Raw genomic sequence first — 23,163 nt, 5'->3', positions numbered from 1 at the left:
CGCCCGAGCATCTCACTGCTCGAGATGCTCGGCGCTCGCCGAGTATTTCCGGGGTTGCTCGGCGGGAGCTCGGGTCTCGTTCCTTGCATGTTTGGCGCTCTTTAGAGTGCCAATGAACAAACAGGGATTGCATGCTACTCACTATAATGCCGTAGCCATGTTGGTTGTGGCATTACAGTGATTGGCTGGCCGCACAGCATCATCATGTCTATATCAGACCTTGCGCCTCCAAGCTCGTCACAGTCACTCCGGAATCAGACAGTGTGGGGAGAGCTGCTGCACATAGACATCTCAACAAACAGTCCTTCTAAGGACTAATCCATCTGCAGAGATATCAGGCAGGCAATGTATATAGGCAGGCAGGCAGTATATATAGCAGACTGCAGTGCACATAGCACAAGAGGCTCCATTCCAGTTCTGTCAGCTGCTGCTGCTGTTAGATATTTCTAGAAATAGGCCCAGGTCTTGGGGGCCAGGAGTAATTTTTTTGGGGATCTTAATCCTCAATATTTGCTTAAAAAGCTATCCAGAGAACACAGTTTTTTCTGCGCCATTTGCTTGTTGGCACTGCAGAATACAGCCAGGTCCTTTCCATATTGCAGTGCTAAAAGTCCAGCTATTTAAAACTGGGTTTTCTCCGTCACACAGATCACATATACGTTTTCAAAAAATACTGCCATTTCTGACCTCCATTAAAAATTTGTTTCAGTGTGTCAGTGAAGCAATTGACACCAGTTTGCTGTTCAAAATAGTTAACTACAGACAAGGTATTTAAAACTGTGGTTCCTCCGTCACAAGGATCACATATACGTTTTCAGAAAATACTGCCATTTCTGACCTCCAATAAAAATTTGTTTCAGTATGTCAGTGAAGCAATTGACACTAGTTTGCTGTTCAAAATAGTTACCTACAGGTCAGCTATTTAAAACTGTGTTTTCTCCGTCACACGGATCACATATACGCTTTCAGAAAATACTGCCATATCTGACCTCCATTAAAAATTTGTTTCAGTTTGTCAGTGAAGCAATTGACACCAGTTTGCTGTTCAGATCGCATGTAGCGATGCCCAAATATTTGAGCAGCCATGGTCAGACGAAGGTGACGGTGGGAAAGTGTCACAAGAGGTGGACGATGAAGAGACAATTGCCAGAAAGTCAGGAGGAGGACCAGAGTGCGAAAGTGGAAGATGAGGTGGTGGATGATCTAGTAACTGACCCAACCTGGCAGGAGGACATGCAGAGCAAGGACAGCAGCACACAGGGTGAGGGAGGCAGAGCACCCCAACAGACAGGAAGAAGCAGTGTGGTGGCCGCAGAAAGAAGGCAGGCAACCGTTCCCCGTAACACCAACACAAAGGAAGTTGCCAGTAGAACTGTTAGGTCTTCCCGAGTCTGGTTGTTTTTTAAAGACTCTGCCGATAACCCCAAAAAGACCATTTGCACTACCTGCCAGGCCAGCATCAGAAGGGGTGGCAAAACGTCCAGCCTGACCATGACCAGCATGATCAGGAACATGGCAGCAAAGCACCCGACTTTGTGGGTCGAACCCCAGGATCCAGGAACAGTGTCTGCGGGTGGCATCACTGCTTCTTCCGCTGTGGTGCATGCAAGCCAATCATCTGTCCATGGTGCATGTGAAGATGTCTCCTGCCTTGCACCTGTCATTGCACACTCTCAAGTAGCAGCATCAGGAAGCATGTCCATGTCCTTGTCCCAGCGCAGTATTCAGTTGTCCATACCTCAGTCCTTGGAACGCAAGCACAAACACGCAAGCAATGCCCCACAGGCCACACTACTAAATTCCCACATTTTGTGACTGCTTGTGCTAGAAATGTTGCCTTTTAGGTTCGAGGAGACGGAAAGATTCTGCAACCTGATGGCGGCGGCCATTCTTCGGTACTCAGTCCTCAGCCGCCACTATTTCTCCCGGTGTGATGTCCCCGCATTACACAAGCACGTGTCCCAAAACTTAGCCATGCCTTCAACAACGCAGTTACCGGGAAAGTCCACCTAACCACGGACACGTGGACAAGTGCTTGTGGGCAGGGACGGTACATCTCGCTGATGGCACACTGGGTTAGCATAGTGGAAGCCAGGACCCAGTCGGACCTTGGGATGGAACACGTCCTCCCGACGCCAAGGATTGCGGGCCCTAGGACAATCAGGGTTGCCCCCACAGTCTACAGCTCCTGTACTTCATCCTCCTCAGTCTCCTCCTTCTCTTCAGCCTCCAACTCCGAAATGACCACATCAGTCACAAGCTGGAAGCACTGCAGCACTGCCTCGGCCAAGCGGCAACAGGCTGTGCTGAAGCTAATATGCTTAGGTGACAAACCGCACAATGCTGAAGAGTTATACTTAATATGGAGAGAAAGAGAGTTATACTGGCTTAAAAATATACATATTTTATTTAAAGATAATTAGTACATCAATACACGAAAAACAATCAATATAAAGTGCAAGAAATAGCAACAAAGAGCTGCAGCAAATCGGTCTCCAATTAACATTAATGGATTACATGCATACACAGTGCTGCAGGTGATGGTTAGTACAGTGCAAATAGAACATACAAATAAACAATTGGTCTAGCCCTATACTGAGATCAATTAATGGTGCCATGTGTACTACATCTCTCATTAGAGCTCAAAAATAGGGGACTGCTCCAAATAAGTTATCAATTAATTGCAAAAGTAAGTAGTGCTGCAGATGATAGTTTTTTAAAGTGCAGTGCAGGTAGATCACACTAGTGTACACAAGGCATGGCCCTTTTACTGGGATTAATCGGTATTACCAAGTGTAATCCATCTCTAATGTAAACCCAAAATTAAGGCATGCTCCAAGAATTAGTGCTCTTACCAGGTTTGGGGGCCGGGAATGGGCCAGCAGTAGGGAGGCGCAGTGGCGTGCCCCGAAGCGCGTTTCGCGGCTACCACATGCCGCTTTCTACCATACCTACCCAGCTGTCATTTCTCCCAGGAAGTCCTCTAAAGCTGCTTTCACTTGAAATGTGGCCTTTTAGGCTCGTGGAGGCAGAAGTTTTTCATAACATCATGCTGGTGGCGACCGGGTGTCCATACTTGGTCCCCAGCCGCCACTATTTCTCCCGGTATCGTCTCAGCCTTCCACAAGCACGGGTCCCACAACATTACCCGTGCTCTCCCCAGTGCACTTACTGGGAAGGACCTCCTAACCACAAACACATGGACAGGTGAATGTGGCCAGGGACAGAATGGAGCCAGTCCACAGCTTTTTTTGCTGAGAGTTGTATTTAGCTCGGTGAAAGGACTGGCATAGAGGGAAACCATATCTACTCCGGCTGTCATTTCTCCGTCACCAGGTTCCGCCCATTGTCACACACGACCATGCCTGGCTGTATGTTCAGCGGTGAGAGCCACAGATCAGGCTGCTGTGTTACAGCTTTCAACAACTCTGCAGCGCTGGGCGGTTTGTTAATTAAGCATTAAGCATGTTATCTTCAGCACAGCCTGTTGCTGCTTGGCCAAGGCAGTGCTGCAGTGCTGTCAGCTTGTTACTGATGTGGTCATTTCGGAGATGGAGGAAGAGGTGCAGGAGCTGCACAATGTGATTACATTGAGGTTAAATTGGTGACGCTGTTTTTTATACTAAAGAAAGATCCTATTGTTTTGTTTTTTAACTTTATTTCTTAAGACAAATGCATTCACCGGGAAATGTCATTTTAACATTTTACAACCTTAGCTGGCAATGTTTAGTGTGACACATCATCAGACACATCCTGTTTTATTTATGATGGAGGGACTCTGAAAGTCATAAAGTCTATTTTTATAGGGCCTCAGACGGCCCGTACTATTCTTAAAAGGCCAGCAGTCGGCCCTAGCTATTGTTCGAGAGCCATCAGCTGGCTATGCTTTGTTGTTCCCATTATTAACAAGTGAGTCTCCTATACTGTTATTGCGTATCCAGTGACTGCAAGGGCTGCCAAAAATTTGGACCCAACCCGATACCCCTTTGAAGAGACATAGAGGAGGGTCTCAGTAAAAAAAATATTCCCATTATAAAGGAGCGGGTCTCCTATAGTGGTAGTGCCCATGCTGTGACTTCAAGGGCTGCCAAAATTTGGGAAAACCCCCACTAAGAATTTAAAGACACATAGAGCAAGGCCACAGTAACGAGAAATTCCCATTAGAAAGGAGAGAGACTGCTATACAGTTATAGGGTATGCAGTGAGTCCAACGGCTGACCAAATTTAGGAAAAATCCGACTAAGAATTTAAAGACACATAGAGCAGAGTAACAGTAACAAGGTACGACATGTTCCCATTAGAAAGGAGAGGGTCTGCTATACAGTTATAGGGTATGCAGTGAGTCCAGCGGCTGACCAAATTTAGGAAAAAAAACACTAAGAAATTAAAGAAACATACAGCAGGGCCACAGTAACGACAAATTCCCATTAGAAAGGAGAGAGTCTCCCATAGTGTTGGCCTATGCAGTGAATGCAAGGGCTGCCAAAAATTTGGAGGCACTTCAATGCCCCTTGGAAGAGATGTGGAGGAGGGCCTCATAAAAAAATGTTCCCATTAGAAAGGAGCGGGTCTCCTATACTTGTAATGCCCATGCAGTAAGTGTATGGGCTGACAAACATTTACCCCTGGGGGGTATACATGAACATACTGTATAAAAAAAATTTTCACGGGCATCATAAACACCCTTTAAAAAAATTATGTGGGTGGAGGATGAGGAGAAGAAGGAGGAGAAGAGCAAATAGCCAAAATCTGGAAGTGTATACCCATGTGTTGGTGCGAAAAGGTGCATGGGAATACACCTCCCAAGAAAAGACACTGGATTTGAGTTTATGTTACGCTGCTATCATTCGGTGGTGTTGAGAAGTCTGGCCCAATCTAGCCCTTGTTTATTTTTATAAGAGTCAGCCTGTCATCACTTTCAGTTGACAGGCGAATGCGCTTATCAGTTATAATTCCACCAGCGACACTAAAAACCCGCTCTGATAAAACGCTGGCGGCAGGGCAGGCCAGGACCTCCAAGGCATAGAGAGCCAGTTCATTCCACGTATCGAGCTTGGATACTCAATAATTATAAGGCACAGCGGATTCACGGAGGATGTTGGTACGGTCGGCAAGGTACTCCCTCAGCATCTTCTCAAACTTTGCACTCCTTGTGAGAGTACCCCACGCCTTAGGGCCTGTGCGATGTGAGGATCTGAGAAAACTCTCCCAGAACTTTGACAGTGTTCCCCAGCCTCTGCTGGATTGAAGTTGTGTCTCTCTCGCCTGTACTCCTTGGTTGACGAAGTGTTCCCTCTGCTGCCAGCGTTTTCAGATGGGAATTTTTTTAATAGTTCCGCAACAAGGGCCTTCTGGTATAGCCCCATTTTGTAGACCTGTCCACATCAGGAATAAGAGATATAAAATTCTCCTTGTAGCGTGGGTCTAGAAGTGTCACCAACCAGTAATGACTGTCACCCAAAATTTTGAGAAGGCGAGGGTCATGGGAAAAGCAGCATAACATAAACTCAGCCATGCGTGCTAGACTACTAACAGGCAAGACTTCCGTGTCCTCACCAAGAGGATGACTGACCATGCTCTCCTCCTCCTCCTCCTGCTCTCTGTCCTCTGGCCATCCACGCTGAACAGATGGTATGACAGCTGTGCAGGTAGTACTGTCTGGAGTGCATCAAACTAGCTCCTGTCCTTCCTCCTCTTCCTCATTGTCACCCAATCCACGTTGGGATGAGATGAGGCTTGGCTGTGTGTAATCACCCTGTATAGTTCCTTGGTCTATCTCATCATGCTCCGCCTGCAATGCATCCTCTTTGATTGTGAGAAAAGAGCGTATCAGAGAGAAGCGGGATGGTGACGCTAATTATGGCGTCATCACCGCTCACCATCTTGGTGGAGTCCTCAAAGTTCTGGAGGATGGTACATATGTCTGACATCGATGTCCACTCCTGAGGTCTTATGTGAGGAGTCTGACCTGAATACAGATGGGCGTGTTGAAGCTGGTACTCAACAACTGTCCTCTTCTACTCACAAATCCTTCCCAACATCTGCAGTGTAGAGTTCCAACGCATGGGGACATCACACAACAGTCTGTGAGCCGGAAGCTGCAAACGCTGCTGAAACACGGCAAGGGCGGCGAAAGCTGTAGCTGACTTTCTAAAATGCGCACACAGGCGGCATATTTTAACAAGCAGATGCTGCAGCTCTGGGTAGGATTTGAGAAACCGCTGAAACACGAGGTTAAGCACATGGGCAAGGCATGGTACGTGTGTGAGCTCGCCTCAGAGCCGCCACCAGGTTCCGGCCATTGTCACACACGACCATGCCTGGCTGTAGGTTCAACGGTGTGAGCCACAGATCTACCTGCTCTTTCAGAGCTGTCCACAACTCTTCAGCATTGTGCGGTTTGTCACCTAAGCATATTAGCTTCAGCACAGCCTGTTGCCGCTTGGCCGAGGCAGTGCTGCAGTGCTTCCATCTTGTGACTGATGTGGTCATTTCGGAGATAGAGTCTGAAGAGGAGGAGGAGGCTGAGGACGATGAGGTGCAGGAGCTGTAGACCGCGGGGGTAACCCTGATTGACCTAGGGCCCGCAATCCTTGGCGTCGGGAGGACGTGTTCCAAGGTCCGACTGGGTCTCGGCTTCCACTATGTTAACCCAGTGTGCCGTCAGCGAGATGTACCGTCCCTGCCCACAAGCACTTGTCCACGTGTCCGTGGTTAAGTGGACTTTCCCGGTAACTGCGTTATTGAGGGCACGGCTAATGTTTTGGGACACTTGCTTGTGTAATGCAGAGACTGCACACCGGGAGAAATAGTGGCGGCTGTGGACCGAGTACCGAGGGATGCCCACCGCCATCAGATTGTGGAATGCTTCCGTCTTCACGAGCCTAAAAGGCAACATTTTGAGTGCAAGCAGTCGTGAAATGTGAGAATTTAGTAGTGTGGCCTATGGGGCGTTGGCTGCATATTTGTGCTTGCGTTCCAAGGACTGGGGTATGGACAACTGAATGCTGCGCTGGGATAAGGACATGGACGTGCTTCCTGATGCTGCTACTTGAGAGTGCGCAACGACAGGTGCAGGGCAGGAGGCATCTTCGCATGCACTATGGACAGGGGATTGGCTTGCATGCACAACAGCGAAAGAAGCAATGGTGCCACCTGCAGACACTGTTCCTGGACCGTGGGGTTCAGCCCACAAAGTCGGGTGCTTTGCTGCCATGTGCCTGATCATGCTGGTGGTGGTTAGGCTGGTCGTTTTGTCACCCCTGCTGATGCTGGCCTGGCATGTGGTGCAAATGGCTTTTTTGGCGTTATCGGCAAAGTCTTTAAAAAACAACCAGATGCGTGAAGACCTAACAGTTCTACTGGCAACTTCCGTTGGTGTTACGGGGAACGGTTGCCTGCCTTCTGTCTGCGGCCACCACACAGCTTCTTCCTGCCTGTTGCGGTGCTCTGCCTCCCTCCCCCTGTGTGCTGCTGTCCTTGCTCTGCATGTCCTCCTGCCATGTTGGGTCAGTTACTATATCATCCACCACCTCGTCTTCCACTTCCCCACCCTGGTCCTCCTCCTGACTTTCAGGCAATTGTGTCTCATCATCGTCCACCTCTTGTGACACTTTCCCACCATTGCCTTAGAGTGACCATGGCTGCTCAAATATTTGGGCATCGCTACACGCGATCTCCTCATGCCCCGCTTTAAGTGGACCGGGCGAGAGGCCGAATCTATAAATGGAAAAGTGAACAGCTCTTCAGAGTGTCCAAGTGTGGGATCATTTGTCTCCGGGCTCTCGGCATTGTGAGAGGAAGGAGGATCAGGGTGAGGAATATGCGGTCCAGACTCACGGCTACTGAGATTTGACCGTGTGGAAGACAAGGTGGTGGTGGGGGTGGCTAAGTGACTGTAAGCATTATCCGCTATCCAACCAACAACATTTTGACACTGCTCTGGGTTCAATAGTGGTGTGCTGCGGTCCCCTAGGAATTGGGACAGGAAGGTCAGGCGAGAATATGTGGGTGTTTGTTGTGGCAAAATTTCAGCTTGCCCACGGCCTTGTCCTCGGCCTCTGCATGCACCATCACCATCACGTCCAGTTCCCCGTCCCTTGCCACGTGCCTTGCCCATTTTAAATGGAGGACAGTATCTTCCACGCTCACTACAAATGACTGAGCTTGGAGCGAACTTATATGTGATCCGTGTGACTGAGAAAACAGAGTTTTAAATACCTGGCCTGTAGGTGAGTAGTTTGAACAGCAAACTGCTGTGAATTGCTTCACTGACACACTGAAAGAAATTTTTAATGGAGGCCAGAAATGGCAGTATTTTATGACAACGTATATGTGATCCGTGTGACGGAGAAAGCAGAGTTTTAAATACCTGGCCTGTAGGTAAGTATTTTGAACAGCAAACTGCTGTGAATTGCTTCACTGACACACTAAAGGAAATTTTTAATGGAGGCCAGAAATGGCAGTATTTTCTGACAATGTATATGTGATCCATGTGACAGAGAAAACAGTTTTAAATACCTGGCCTGTAGGTAAGTAGTTTGAACAGCAAACTGCTGTGAATTGCTTCACTGACACACTAAAGGAAATTCTTAATGGAGGCCAGAAATGGCAGTATTTTCTGACAACGTATATGTGATCCGTTTGACGGAGAAAACATTGTTTTAAATAGCTGGATTTCTGGCGCTGTAATATGGAAAGGACCTGGCTGTATTCTGCAGTGCCAACAAGCAAATGGCGCAGAAAAACGGTGTTCTCTGGATTGCTTTTTAAGCAAATAATGAGGATTAAGATACAAAAAAAAGTATTCCTGGCCCCTGAGACCTGGGCCTTTGTATAGAAATATCTAACAGCAGCAGAAGGCAGAATTGGAATGGAGCCTCTTGTGTTATATGCACTGCAGTCTGCTATATACCCTGCCTGCCTATATACACTGCCTGCCTGATATCTCTGCAGATGGATTAGTTAGCCCTCAAAAGAACTGTTTGTTAAGATGGATATGTGTAATGTACGGTTTTTCTCCCTACCTACTTCACAAGCAAATCTCTCCCTGATGCAGCAGCAGCTCTCCCTACACTGTCTGATTCCTGAGTGACTGTGACGAGCATGGCGGCGCCAGATCTGATATAGACCTGATGACGCTGTGCGGCCAGCCAGTCAATGTAATGCCACAACCAACATGGCTACGGCATTACAGTGAGTAGCAGGCAATCCCTGCATGTTGATTGGCACTCTAAAGAGCGCCGAGCATCTCGAGCAGTGAGATGCTCGGGCGAGCACCGAGCAGTAGCGAGCATGCTCGCTCATCACTAGTCAGGACTGCTACTTCTTCTCTTTCTGTTTGGAAGGTTTTTTTTATTAGCAATTCATTCTTTTCCTATGAGCTTCCACCTCTGCTTCCTGCTTTTTTAATTATGATGCCATTTCACTTGTTTGCACTTCTACTTTCTGCTTTTATAATTGGGACTACATCTAATTTCTTCCATTTCTGCTTCCTTCTTGGCAAAGCAACATCTAACTCCAGCTTTTTCTGTATTTGTATGAATTTCCACTAGCTTTTCAGACAGTGTGAACTTTTTAGAATTAAGTGATCTTAAAGAACAAGATGTGGTCTTGGTTGATGTGACCTAACTAGGGATGAGTGAATATGCTCGATGATACTGGGATATCACTCAAGTATCTGGGTGCTGGGATGTGCTGTGCTCAGCACTCGGCAAGCATTAGCCGATTTTCGACTTTGAAGCTCGATTCCCCGCCCAACATGCTTGGCACCTGTTACACAGTCAATAAACATGCAGGGATTGCCTGCCAGTCACTGTAATCCCGTAGCCATCTTGGTAGTGGCATTACTGCATTTGGCTGTCCATATTACATCATCAGGGGTTATAAAAGAACAGGTTCCGCCCAGGGGTGGATTAAGAGTAGCAAGGGCCCTGGGCAGTTTAGAAGGCGCGGGCCCCCCCCCCACCTGATTTATCACGTGACATGTCACATGATCCCCTGTGATAGATCATGTGATAGTTCACGGGAAATTAATTTGGCACAATATTAATTGTGCTGCCCCATCTGAGAGCAGGACAATTTAGGGGCACACACCCTGATTCCAGCGATGTGTCACTTTTTCAGCTGCTTGTTGTCATTTTGAGAAAATCACCGTTTTATCTGCTGCAGATCTAGCAGCTCTCTGAATGCTGCGCTCTGTATAGCCCCACCCACACCACTGATTGGCAGCTTTCTTCCCATGCTCAGTGTACACAGAAATCTACTGATCAGTGATGGGGGTGAGGTCCTACAGAACTTACTAGTCAATTACCTTCTGACAAATCAATGATTTTATCAAAACATCACTAAGCAGCCCAGTAAGTGACACATTACTGGAATCAGTGCCTCTAACCCTACATTATGCTGCTCTCAGATTAGGTGGCAAAAACCTGATGACAGATTCACTTTAAAGGAGCTGTAAAGACAAAAAAGTTTGTATTAAAATAAATACAAGCCATATGTGAAATTAACTTTTTTTCATTGTTAATTCACATTAGACTGTATCTTCAACACTTTTGTCAGCAGGTCTTATTACAGACTCTGAATAGGGCAGCTCTCTCCCTCTCCCTCAGCAGAAAGTCACAGCATGGTTAAAAAACGGGATCTTTTATGATTTTCTCATAATAAATAAAAAAGGACATGCAAGTCCTCCAAACTATTTTCCGTTTCTCTATAGGGGAGGTCCTAAATCTTTCTTGTTCTTTAGTTGATCACATGTCAAAAAGGCAAAGCATTTACTATGAACTCGCTTAAAAAAATATACACTTGGAGAGTAATATCATCATCTGCATGTAAATATTCCTTGACTCTAAGAGCTCGCTCACACTGTCGTATAACACGGCCGAATGCTATGTGATGTTTTATCGGATAGGACTCGGCCCTATGTTATACTATGGGACAGTGCAGATCTGCGATTATTGGCATGAGAAAATAATCTCATTCGATATTCGGACCATGTGCACCCATACAAGTCTACGGGTGCATGTAAAACATTGGACTGCACTCGGATGTCATCCAAGTGCAGTCCGATGAACACTCACAGAGACTATAGAGAAGATGGAGAAATTAAGTTCTCCATCTTCTCCATATCTGTGCTGCAAGAGAATCGGATCACACTCAGTTGAAGCTCTGACAGAGTTTGAGCCGAGTGTCATTAGCATAATTGGCCCTATTCTCTTGCATGAGAGAATATATGGCTTAGTGAGTGGACCCTAAAACTGAATAGTAGTGACGGACAGGCACCTCACAAGCGGGATCCATGTAGCTCTCAGATGTCATGTAGGTAGGGCTTAATTTCAAGGTATATAAAAAAAATGGACTTCAAATAAAAATTAAATGAACACAAAAAGCGCTAATTGAATTATTTTTTTCGTATTTATGTTTGCAGCCCCTTTAAAAACCCTTTGAGGACCAAGGCACATATATGTCCCATAGTTTTAAACTGAAAAAAAATTTGATTGAATAAAATTTAAGGTCTTCGAAGGTTTAAGTAGGTCATAAATTCATATGAATACTTGCTCATACAATTGCACATGCCAAAAGATGAAGAAGAACAGAATCAAAAATATGACATTAAGTGGAGCACTTACAGGTATTCAAGGCGAAAGAGACCAGCAAAGGCATCGTCTCGAATGACAGTAAATGAGTTAGAATTCAGCAAGCTGAAAATGAAGACAGCAGGTTAGAAGCGAACCAGACTTTATGGTGCTCAGAATTAGTCAAGCAGAATTTATTGACTGCTGTTGCAAAGCACCGAGACTCCCGCTGTGTATAGATGGCGCCGTGCGGCCTCCCGCTGTGTATAGATAGCGCCGTGCGGCCTCCCGCTGTGTATAGATGGCGCCGTGCGGCCTCCCGCTGTGTATAGATAGCGCCGTGCGGCCTCCCGCTGTGTATAGATGGCACCGTATAGATGGCTACGTGCGGCCTCCTGCTGAGCATACGTGTATAGATGGCTACGTGCGGCCTCCTGCTGAGTATAGATGCCGCACGGCGCTCGCCCCAGAGACAGCAGGAGGCCGCACAGCGCCATCTATACTCAGCGGGAGACCGCACGTAGCCATCTATACACAGCAGGAGGCCACACGGCAACATCTATACTCAGCGGGGGGCCGCACGTAGCTATCTATACACAGCGGTGGGCGCACGTAGCCATCTATGCACAGCGGGGGGCCGCACGTAGCCATCTATACACAGCGGGAGGCCGCACGGCACCCCCCCAGAGACATCAGGAGGCCGCACGGCGCCAACTATACTCAGCAGGAGGCCGCATGCAGTCATACACACACACAAACATATACAGACACGCATAAACACATTTGAAACACAAAAATACATACAAACAGACATCACACAACGACATCTGCCCACACACACACACAGACAGACATCACACACACACACCTGCCCACACACACACACACCTGCCCACACACACCTGCCCACACACACATCTGTGTGTGTGTATGTATAGTGTGTGTGTGTATAATGTGTGTGTATGTATAGTGTGTGTGTATGTATAGTGTGTGCATGTGTGTATGTATAGTGTGTGTGTATGTATAGTGTGTGTGCATGTATGTATAGTGTGTGTATGTATAGTGTGCATAATGTGTGTGTATGTATAGTGTGTGTGTATGTATAGTGTGTGTGTGTGTGTGTGTGTATAATTTGTGTGTGTGTATTTTTTTTTTAAGTTAAAAACAAGTAAAAAGCATGTGGCATCAATATCAAGACTCCAGATATAAGGGCCTATTCACACTGAATTTTGCAATGCATTCATCTCCTCTTTCCAGGCTTCTATCTAAATCCCTGAAAAATGGCATTCAGATGGGCCTTGACATAGCCATTGATTTGAACAAAGGCAAACCGAGGCTAAAGTCCGAATCTTTAGGCTCCATTTGCTCTGCTTTCAGATGTCTCATTTCAGACAGCACAATCCTGAATTTCAGGGATTCAGTTGTAAGCCTTGTGTAAAGACCTGAATGCAGCGCTGAATGTAGTGTGAATAGGTCCTTACATCCTACACCACCTCAGGGGATTGTTGTTATGGAGTATTGCCCCTGGGTGGCCGCAGTTATGACCACCACCAGGGCTTGCGGTCACCCACCCTAGCTTTGGTATTCTGGGGAGCTGGTATAATGAATATCTGAGAAGAGCCCTAGAGAAGCAAGAACATTGTACAACCAAGAGGTGGTGGCCTCAAGTCAGGTGTAGTGTTCAACAGGGCAAGACTTTCTAACCTGCCCACACACACACACACACACATATACACACACCTGCCCACACTGACACACACACACACACACCTGCCCACACACACACCTGCCCACACACACACACACACACACACACACATATACACACACACACATATACACACACACACATATACACACACACACACCTGCCCACACACACACACACACCTGCACACACACACACCTGCCCACACACACACACACACACCTGCCCACACACACACACACCTGCCCACACACACACACACCTGGCCACACACACACCTGCCCCCCCCCACACACACCTGCCCCCCCACACACACACACCTGCCCACACACACACACATATACACACACACACCTGTCCACACACACATATACACACACACACCTGCCCACACACACACACACAACTGCCCACACACACACACACCTGCCCACACACACACACCTACACACACACAAATACCTGCCCACACACACACACACCTGCCCACACACACACACACCTGCCCACACACACGCACCTGCCCAAACACACACACCTGCCCACACACACACACACCTGCCCACACACACACACACCTGCCCACACACACACACACACCTGCCCACACACACACCTGCCCACACACACACACACACACCTGCCCACACACACACACACCTGCCCACACACACACCTGCCCACACAGACACCTGCCCACAAACATGCACACACCTGCCCACACACACACCTGCCCACACACACACATATACACACACACCTGCCCACACACACACCTGCCCACAAACACACACACACACACCTGCCCACACACACACACATATACACACACACACATATACACACACACCTGCCCACACAGACACCTGCCCACAAACACACACATCTGCCCACACAGACACCTGCCCACAAACACACACACATCTGCCCACACACACACACACACACACACACACACACATACACACACACTCACCATCCCCCGGCTCCATTCTTCCTGCCTGCTCTGTCTCTTTTCCGGTGCAGCACTGCAGGCCGGGGCGCACTGCATGACGTCACAGCTAGGAGACACAGCTGCGCACAGGGCCGTGTCTCCTGGCAGTGACGCGGCCGGGCCAGCACAGGGAAGTTAACTGCTGCAGTGCTGGCCCGGCCAATGAAGAAGTAGCGGCGGTCGTTGCCAGGGGAGTGGTCCGGGCCCCCCCCCTCCCGCCACTGCTACCGCTATGTGCCGCGACGGCCCGCACATATAATGAGGGCAATCCGGCATTAGACACCCCGCCTGGAGCTGCAGGCCCCCTGCCGGCTCGGAGCCCCGGGCGGTCGCCCGGATTGCCCTCAATATAATCCGCCTATGGTTCCGCCACACTCAGCACACTGAAGCCATTGCACAGCTCAGGGAGGTAGAGAGTGTTTGTCCAGGCCTGTGTGTGTACAGTTTAACAAATAAGAGTCTTGTAGTGCTGAAACTGGTGCTGAAGCAGAACCATTATACTAACAGTCCTTCTAAAGACTAATCTTGTGTTTTGCTGTTGTTATGATAGGCTACAAGCACTAAGGAAAGACAGGAGATCTGTCCCTACAATAGAACTAAGCTAGATCCCTACGATGTAACGGGGAACCTGATCCTGCGATCAGACCCGCTAAAGTCCTCAGCTAGTCTGAACGAAGACCTATAGATGTGAGGGAGGGATCCCTACAAGAACTAGGGACTGGGAGAAAGATGGACACCTCCTAGCAGAAATTGTAGCAGTAAAGAGACAAACACACAACATAGAACATAAAGGTCAAAAGACCTAGCTAAACTGACTGAGAAAGGTTACAAAGCACCTGGCTAGCTTAAGAGTAGAAATTACAATGAAGTCCAGCATGGCCAGAAGGGCGGAACAGGATTAAATAGGCAAAGAGGTCATGTGACCAGCAAAATAGAAAAAACCTAACAGGAGAGTTCTAACAGTACCCCCTCTTCTAAGAGGTTCCTCCAGATCCCCTAGGCCCAGGCTTATCCGGAAACCTCTTGTGAAACGCTCTGACAAGTCTGGAAGCAGAAACATCATCCGCCCTCACCCATGAGTTATCCTCGGGACCGAAACCCTTCCAAGCGACGAGATACTGCAAACTCCCCCTATACCGTCTAGAATTAAGGATGCGAGAAATTTCATATTCCCCGTCCTCCACCACCGGAGGAACAGTGGCAGTGGCGTCTCTATCTGATACATCACCTTTTTTCAATAGAGAAACATGAAACACCGGATTAATCTTCCAGGAGGTAGGAACCTCCAACCTAACAGCAGATTGGTTAACTACCTGAAGCACCTTAAAGGGCCCTACAAACTTGGGACCCAATTTTTTAGAAGGAATCCTCAACCGCAGATTCTTAGAGGACAACCAAACCATGTCACCAACCGTAAACAAAACCTCTTGACGTTTCCTGTCAAAGTACCTCTTAGATTTTTTGTTAGCCTCCTGAAGATTACCACGCACATCCATCCAAACTCTCTCCAAATCACCGGAAAAACTCTCCTCCTCAGGCACAGCCGATACCAATTTGGAGAATGACCCAAAAGACGGATGTCTCCCAGAACAACAAAAAAAAGGCAAACACCCAGCAGAAGAGGATGTATGGTTGTTAAGAGCAAATTCAGCAAGCGGCAGAAACTCAGACCACCCCTCTTGATTGTCTGCCACAAAACGACGCAAGAACTGCTCAACATCCTGATTCTTCCTTTCTTTCTGGCCATTAGACTCAGGATGATATCCAGATGAAAACTACAAATGAACTCCCAACCTGTCACAAAAGGCACGCCAAAAACGAGCCACGAACTGAGGTCCCCTATCAGAAACAATGTCAGTAGGAACGCCATGGAGTCTGACAATTTCCTTGACAAAGGCCTTAGCGAGTGTCTTAGCGCAGGGCAGTTTGATGAAGGGAACCAAGTGACACATCTTGCTAAAACGGTCCACGACCACCCAGATGACAGTAAAACCCTCAGAGGAGGGAAGGTCAGTAATAAAGTCCATAGCCAGATGTGTCCAAGGTGCACTAGGAACCTCCAGAGGGCAAAGCAACCCCGCAGCAGGAGTATGAGAAGACTTAGATCTAGCACACACAGTACATTGACGCACCCACTTAATGACTTACTTCTGCCATCCAGGCCACCAAAAACTGCGACCCACAAGTCTCTTGGTCTCAGAAATTCCTGGATGACCTGCCAACCGAGACTCATGACACTCAACAAACAAATCTCTCCTAAAGGTCCTAGGCACAAACAACCTCACATGGGGAGTGTTAAATGGGGCATTCTCCTGTGCTTTAAGAATCTCATCTTCCAAAACGGAGTCCAATGCAGCAATCACAACACCTTCTTGTAAAATGCTCTCCTCCTCCTCAGCACCGACCATGGGAGAAAAACTGCGAGACAACGCATCAGCTTTAACATTCTTGGTATCCGGGATGTAAGTAACGGAAAAATTAAACCGCGAAAAAAAAAGTGCCCACCTAGCCTGACGGGCATTCAAGTGCTTAGCAGCATCAAGATTGATCAGATTTTTATGATCAGTGAAAACCTGAATGGGAAATTCAGCACCTTCCAAGAGATGACACCAATGTTCAAATGCGAGTTTAATAGCCAGCAATTCCCGATTACCAATATCGTAATTAAGTTCAGTCTCAGGAAAAAATTTTGAAAAAAAGGCACAGGGATGTACTCCATCCTTGTTTTCCGGAGACAATACCGCACCGACCCCCACAGAAGAAGCATCAACCTCAACCAAAAACGGTTTAGTCACATCAGGCTGCATAAGGATGGGGGCAGAGCTGAACCTCTCCTTTAGAAACACAAACGCTTCAATGGCCTCAGTAGTCCACTGAACCGTATTAGCATCTTTCCTGGTGAGATCGGTCAGTGGTTTAACAATAATAGAAACATTTTTAATGAATTTTCTGTAAAAATTGGCGAAACCCAAAAACCTCTGTATTGATTTCAAACCAATAGGCCTAGGCCATTCCTGCACAGCTTGAACTTTCACCGGGTCCATCTCAAAGCCCTCGCTGGAGATAATGTAGCCCAAAAAACTAATTCTCTCTACAGCAAACTCACATTTCTCTAGCTTAGCAAAAAGCGAATTGTCAATTAATAACTGTAATACCTCACGTACGCTCCGCCAATGAGACTCCAGATCAGGCGAATAAATCAAAATGTCATCCAAATACACAACCACATTTTTGCCGATCAAAGGTCTAAGGATGTCATTAATAAGATTCTGAAAAAATGCTGGTGCATTGGTAAGACCAAAAGGCATAACCAGATTCTCAAAATGACCCACAGGAGTGTTAAAAGCAGTCTTCCATTCATCACCCTCCTTCATGCGCAACAAATTGTATGCCTCCCGGAGATCAATTTTAGAGAACCACTTGGCCCCCACTAACTGGTTAAACAAATCAGGAATCAATGGCAGTGGGTAGGGATTACGTACAGTAATTTTATTAATCTCGCGAAAGTCCAGACAAGGACGTAAACCGCCGTCCTTTCTTTTAACAAAAAAAAATCCAACAGCCACAGGTGACTTAGAGGGTCTGATATAACCGGCGGCCAAGCTCGTCTGTATGTATTCCTCCAAAGCCTTTCTCTCAGGAATAGTAAGATTAAATAAACGACTTTTAGGAAGAGTCGCTCCAGGGACAAATTCAATGGTACAATCATAGTCTCTATGGGGAGGCAAAATTTGCGACTCCTCCTCAGAAAAAACTTTCCAAAAATCCTGAATAGGTACAGGTAATTCCCCTTTATCCACAGCAGCAATGCGCCCGTTACAACACTTGTCATAACACTTAGGGCTCCAGGACTTAATTTCATTAGTAGACCAATCCAGTACAGGATTGTGCAATTTTAACCAGGGTAACCCCAAAATTACTGGAGAAGGCAAATTATTTAATACTACCAAATCTAAATTTTCTTGGTGAATACCATTAATAGTGAGGGGAAATTCATAAACCTTGTGAGTAACACATTTCAAGGGAGAGCCATCGACAGAAACCATGGTAATAGGGGATGACAAAGGTTTGGGTTTTAATTTAAGTTTTTCCAAGAATCCCCCATCAATCACATTCAGAGTAGAACCACAATCCACAAATACCCGAAATTCAATTAATTCTTCCTGAGCTGCAGTAGTAGCAGAAAGAAATACCCCCTTAGTGTTTAAACAGGCTATACGGGCGTAACTGACCATTTTTTTTTTCTTTGTTCATACGAAGCACACAGTTCTTAATTAAATGGTCAGATTTTCCACAATAAAAGCACAAACCTTCAGAAAACCTGCGGTCTTTTTCCTGAGAGCGGGGTGACATCGCCCCAATCTCCATCGGCTCTCCAATGTCAGTACAGACTCTCTCAAGACTAGGAGCTGACATGGCAAAGGATTTACTCTCATTAACCCTTGCACTCAGTCTCCTGTCCACCCGTATAGCTAATTGCATTGCCTCCTGCAAGTTTCCAGGTGTAGGGTAAGCAATAAGCAGATCCTTAACCCTTTCACCTAGCCCAGCAAGAAACAAACTTTTCAGAGCTGAATCATTCCACCCCACCTGAGTAGACCACCGACGGAAGTGAGTACAATAATTTTCCACATTACCTGATCCCTGTCTCAAAAGTCTCAATTCCGTCTCAGCTGATGAGACACGATCAGGATCATCATACAACAACCCCAAAGCAGAAAAAAAACTATCCACTGATCTAAAGCACGGATCACTAGGTTGGAGAGAAAAGGCCCATCCCTGAGGTTCTTTGCGCAAAAGTGACATTATGAACCCTATGCGCTGTGATTCATCACCAGAGGATCTGGGTCTCAAGCGAAAATACAATAAACAAGCATTTTTAAATGAAAAATGAAAAAAAATCTTGTTGTTCACCAAAAAATAAATCAGGCAAAACAGCTACTCACATGTTGTTGGAGCTCGGCCACCAAAGTAACTTCTCCCTGTGCAGCTGTCACAGCCTGTATATAACAGGGATGGTGCTGGATTCCTGTGCTATACAGGCGATCTGAAATTTAAAAGTGAAAGTCACATAGTGGGAAATAGTGTAAAATTTAAAAAAGAATCAGAAATTGAAAAAAATAAATAAATTAAAAATTGTAAAAATATTTTAAAAAAATGAAAAAAATAATTCCCCAAAAATAAAAATATAATGTACCCATCAATAAATATTATTATGAAAAAAAAATAACAAAATAATAAAAGTACACATATTTGGGATCGCTGGGTCCAGAACAAACTGACCTATAAAACTGTCCCACTAGTTAACCCCTTTAGTGAACACGGTAAAAAAATAAAATAAAAAACTAAGCAAAAAACGATGCTTTATCATGATTACCACCAAACAAAAAATGGAATAAAACGTCATAAAAAAACGAATGTAAATAAAAATGGTACTGCTGAAAATGTCATCTTGTCCTGCAAAAAACAAGCCGCAATACAGCTCGATCAGCCAAAAAATAAAAAAGTTAGGGTTGTGCTAGGGTTAGGGTTGTTCTAGGGTTATGTAACATACCTGGCGGCGTCCTTGCATAGTGGTCCATCTCCCACTGTGCAAGAGCGCGCACTTGATTTCCAGTCCAGACTATCACTTTGGCTTCTTTCCATATGGCCTGCTTTGCTCTGCTCTGTCTGCTTAGGGCGACGCCCGCTAAAGTTCCTGTTTCTTATAGCTACTGCAGACACACCCCTGATGCTTCCTCAGCCTATTGCTGTCTGTCACCTGGTATTTAACCCAGCTCCTCCCTGGAATCCTTGCCTGAACATCTTGTACTGTCAGTTGGCTTCTTGTCACTGATGTGCCAGGTCCTGTCTATGTTTCCTGCCTTGCGGTATCAGTTCCCGTGTCTGAACTGTGTCCTGTCTGTGTACTCTAGCCAGCTGCCTTTCCTGGAGGCTGTAATTCCAGGCCCGTGTGAACACGCTCTTAGCCTGTTCCTTCCGCCCTCTAAGGGCCGCATACCTAGATCTGTTGTCTGTGTCCTTTCCCAGTGTCTGTTCCTTCCCTAACCATCTTCCAGCCTGTTTCCCATTTCTCTCTACGCCCATATCTTCCCTTTTTCTGCAGAGTCTGAACTCGTACCTAACTCCTGCTCGTTGTCACTGTACTTCCGTTTGTGAATTTGTGGTCCACTCGCTACTTCACTGCAAGTACCCTGTGGGTATCTGGTTCTGCCTTTCCCTTCCTGTCTGTTCCATGTGAACAGAGCCCTGTCCCCTCTGCTCTGCCTTGCTCGCCGCTCCGGCGGTTCTTGCCTGCTCTGCCTTGCTCACCGCTCCGGCGGTTCTTGCCTGCTCTGCCTTTGCTCACCGCTCCTGACGGTCTCTCTCTGCTCTGCCTTTGCTCACCGCTCCTGATGGTCTCGCTCTGCTCTGACCCTTTGCTCACTGCTCCGGCAGTCTCGCTCTGCTCTGACCCTTTGCTCGCTGCTCCGGCAGTCTCGCTCTGCTCTGACCCTTTGCTCGCTGCTCCGGCAGTCTCGCTCTCCTCTGACCCTTTGCTCGCTGCTCTGGCAGTCTCGCTCTGCTCTGACCCTTTGCTCGCTGCTCCGGCAGTCTCGCTCTGCTCTGACCCTTTGCTCGCTGCTCCGGCAGTCTCGCTCTGCTCTGACCCTTTGCTCGCTGCTCCAGCAGTCTCGCTCTGCTCTGACCCTTTGCTCGCTGCTCCGGCAGTCTCGCTCTGCTCTGACCCTTTGCTCGCTGCTCCGGTAGTCTCGCTCTGCTCTGACCCTTTGCTCACTGCTCCGGCAGTCTCGCTCTGCTCTGACCCTTTGCTCGCTGCTCCAGCCAGCCTCGTCCTGCTCTACTCTCGCTCACCACTCCAGGCGGTCTCGGCTTGCTCTGCTTTTGCTCGCCGCTCCGGGCGGCCTCACTCTGCTGTGTTTGTCCACCGCATCTGCGGTTCAGTTCCAGAGTCCCAGTCTGTACTGGGTCCTATCCACTCTGTGCTCTAACCTGTCATACCTGCCAGTACCTCCCTGCCTGCATACCAGTCGTGCTTGCCAGCATCCACCCATCTGCATACCTGCCGTGTCTGCCTGTACCCACCAGTCTGTGTGCCAGCCTAACCTGCCTGTTCCTGTATTCCCCGGTGTGGGTCAACAGCCGTGTCCGGGGTCTGACCTGGAGTAGCACCTGGTCCCTCTGCTCGGTCCCTCCTTGGTGCACTGGTGTCGTATGCCGTCGTGCGATCTGGGTCGGATCGGGTGGATACTTAGTTATGCCCCTCCAGGCATTCAGTCTCTGGTACGGTCCAGTGGAATCACTACATATACACGCACACACCAGTCAGTCCGGGCGTGTGCATTACAGGTTAGGGTTGTGCTAGGAATAGGGCTGTGCTAGGGTTGGGATTTTTTCAAAAGTAAAAAAAAAAAGATGATGATATGGCGACTAGATTTGAGTGCAAGTGCTTGCTACTTGAGTTTGCATCGGGTGCTCGGGTATGCACCGAGTATCGCGGGTGCTCGAGTGACATGCTCGAGTGTCTGCCCCATATGCTTTGCGGCCAGAAAAACCTCACAGGGATTGCCTGTCATGCATGAGCGATCCCCGCATGCTTTTTTTGGGTGTCTAATAACCGTGAAACATGCGGGGCGGGGACTCAAGCTTGTCACTCGAGCAGCCGCGATACATGGTGCATACCTGAGTACCCGATGCAAACTCAAATAGCGAGCACTTGAGCTCAAGACTAATGACAACTTATTCAATATGATGACCTAATGTTATCAATTTCTGTGTCGTACCTCTGGGTTCAAAATGTTCACTATACCACTTGATAAAATCCTTGAGGGGTGTAGTTTCCAAAATTATTTAGGCACAACAGGGACTCTCCAAACGCGACATTGCATCCGCTCTCAATTACAGCCTATTTTGCGTTTAAAAAGTCACACAGTGCTCGTTCCCTTCTGAACCCTGCCGTACGCCCAAACACTGTATTTTCCCCACATATGGGGGATCAGCATACTCAGGAGAAATTGCACAAAAGTTTTTGGGGTCCAGTTTCTCTTCTTACCCTTGTGAAAATAAAAAAATTGCGGCTAAAACATAATTTTTGTGGAAAAAGTTAGATTTTTTTATTTTCACGGCTCCATGAGGGGTCTAGTTTCCAAAATGGTGTCACTTGTGAGGGGTTTCCACTGTTCAGGAACATCAGGGGCTTCCCAAACGTAACATGGCATCCGCTATTTATTCAAGCAAATCTTACAATCTTACAATCAAAAAGTCAAATGGCGCTCCTTCCCTTCCAAGCCCTGCCGTGAGCCCAAACAGTAGTTATCTCCCACATATGAGGTATCGGCTTACTCAAGAGAAATGGCATAACAAATGGTATGATGCAATTTCTCCTGTTACCCTTATGAAAATGCAAAATTGGGGGCTGAAAAACATTTTTGTGGGAAAAATGTGAAAATTTTATTTTTAGGGCTCAATGTTATAAACTTCTGTGAAGCACCTGGGGGTTCAAGGTGCTCACCACACATCTAGATAAGTTCCCTGAGGAGTCAAAAAGTCAAATGGTGCTCCTTCCCTTCCGAAAGCTGCCGAGCGCCAAAACAATGTTTTTTCCCCATATGGGGTATCTGCGTGCTCAGAGGAAATTGCACAACAAATTTTGGGGTCCATTTTTTCCTGTTACCCCTGCGAAAATAAAAAAAATTGGGTCTAAGGTATCATTTTTGTGAAAAAAGTTAAATGTTAATTTTTTTCTTCCACATTTCAAAAATTCCTGTCAAGCACCTGAAGGGTTCTTGAATGCGGTTTTGAGCACCTTGAGGGGTGCAGTTTTTAGAATGGTCTCACTTTGGGGTATTTTCTGTCATAAAGGCCCCTCAAAGTCACTTCAAATG

Source organism: Phyllobates terribilis, unplaced genomic scaffold (assembly GCF_046119375.1).
Source record: "Phyllobates terribilis strain yellow unplaced genomic scaffold, ASM4611937v1 Scaffold_4__5_contigs__length_816908805, whole genome shotgun sequence".
NCBI lineage: Eukaryota > Metazoa > Chordata > Amphibia > Anura > Dendrobatidae > Phyllobates > Phyllobates terribilis.
The sequence above is the reverse complement of the archived record's forward strand: the minus strand, read 5'-3'. Positions refer to the sequence as shown.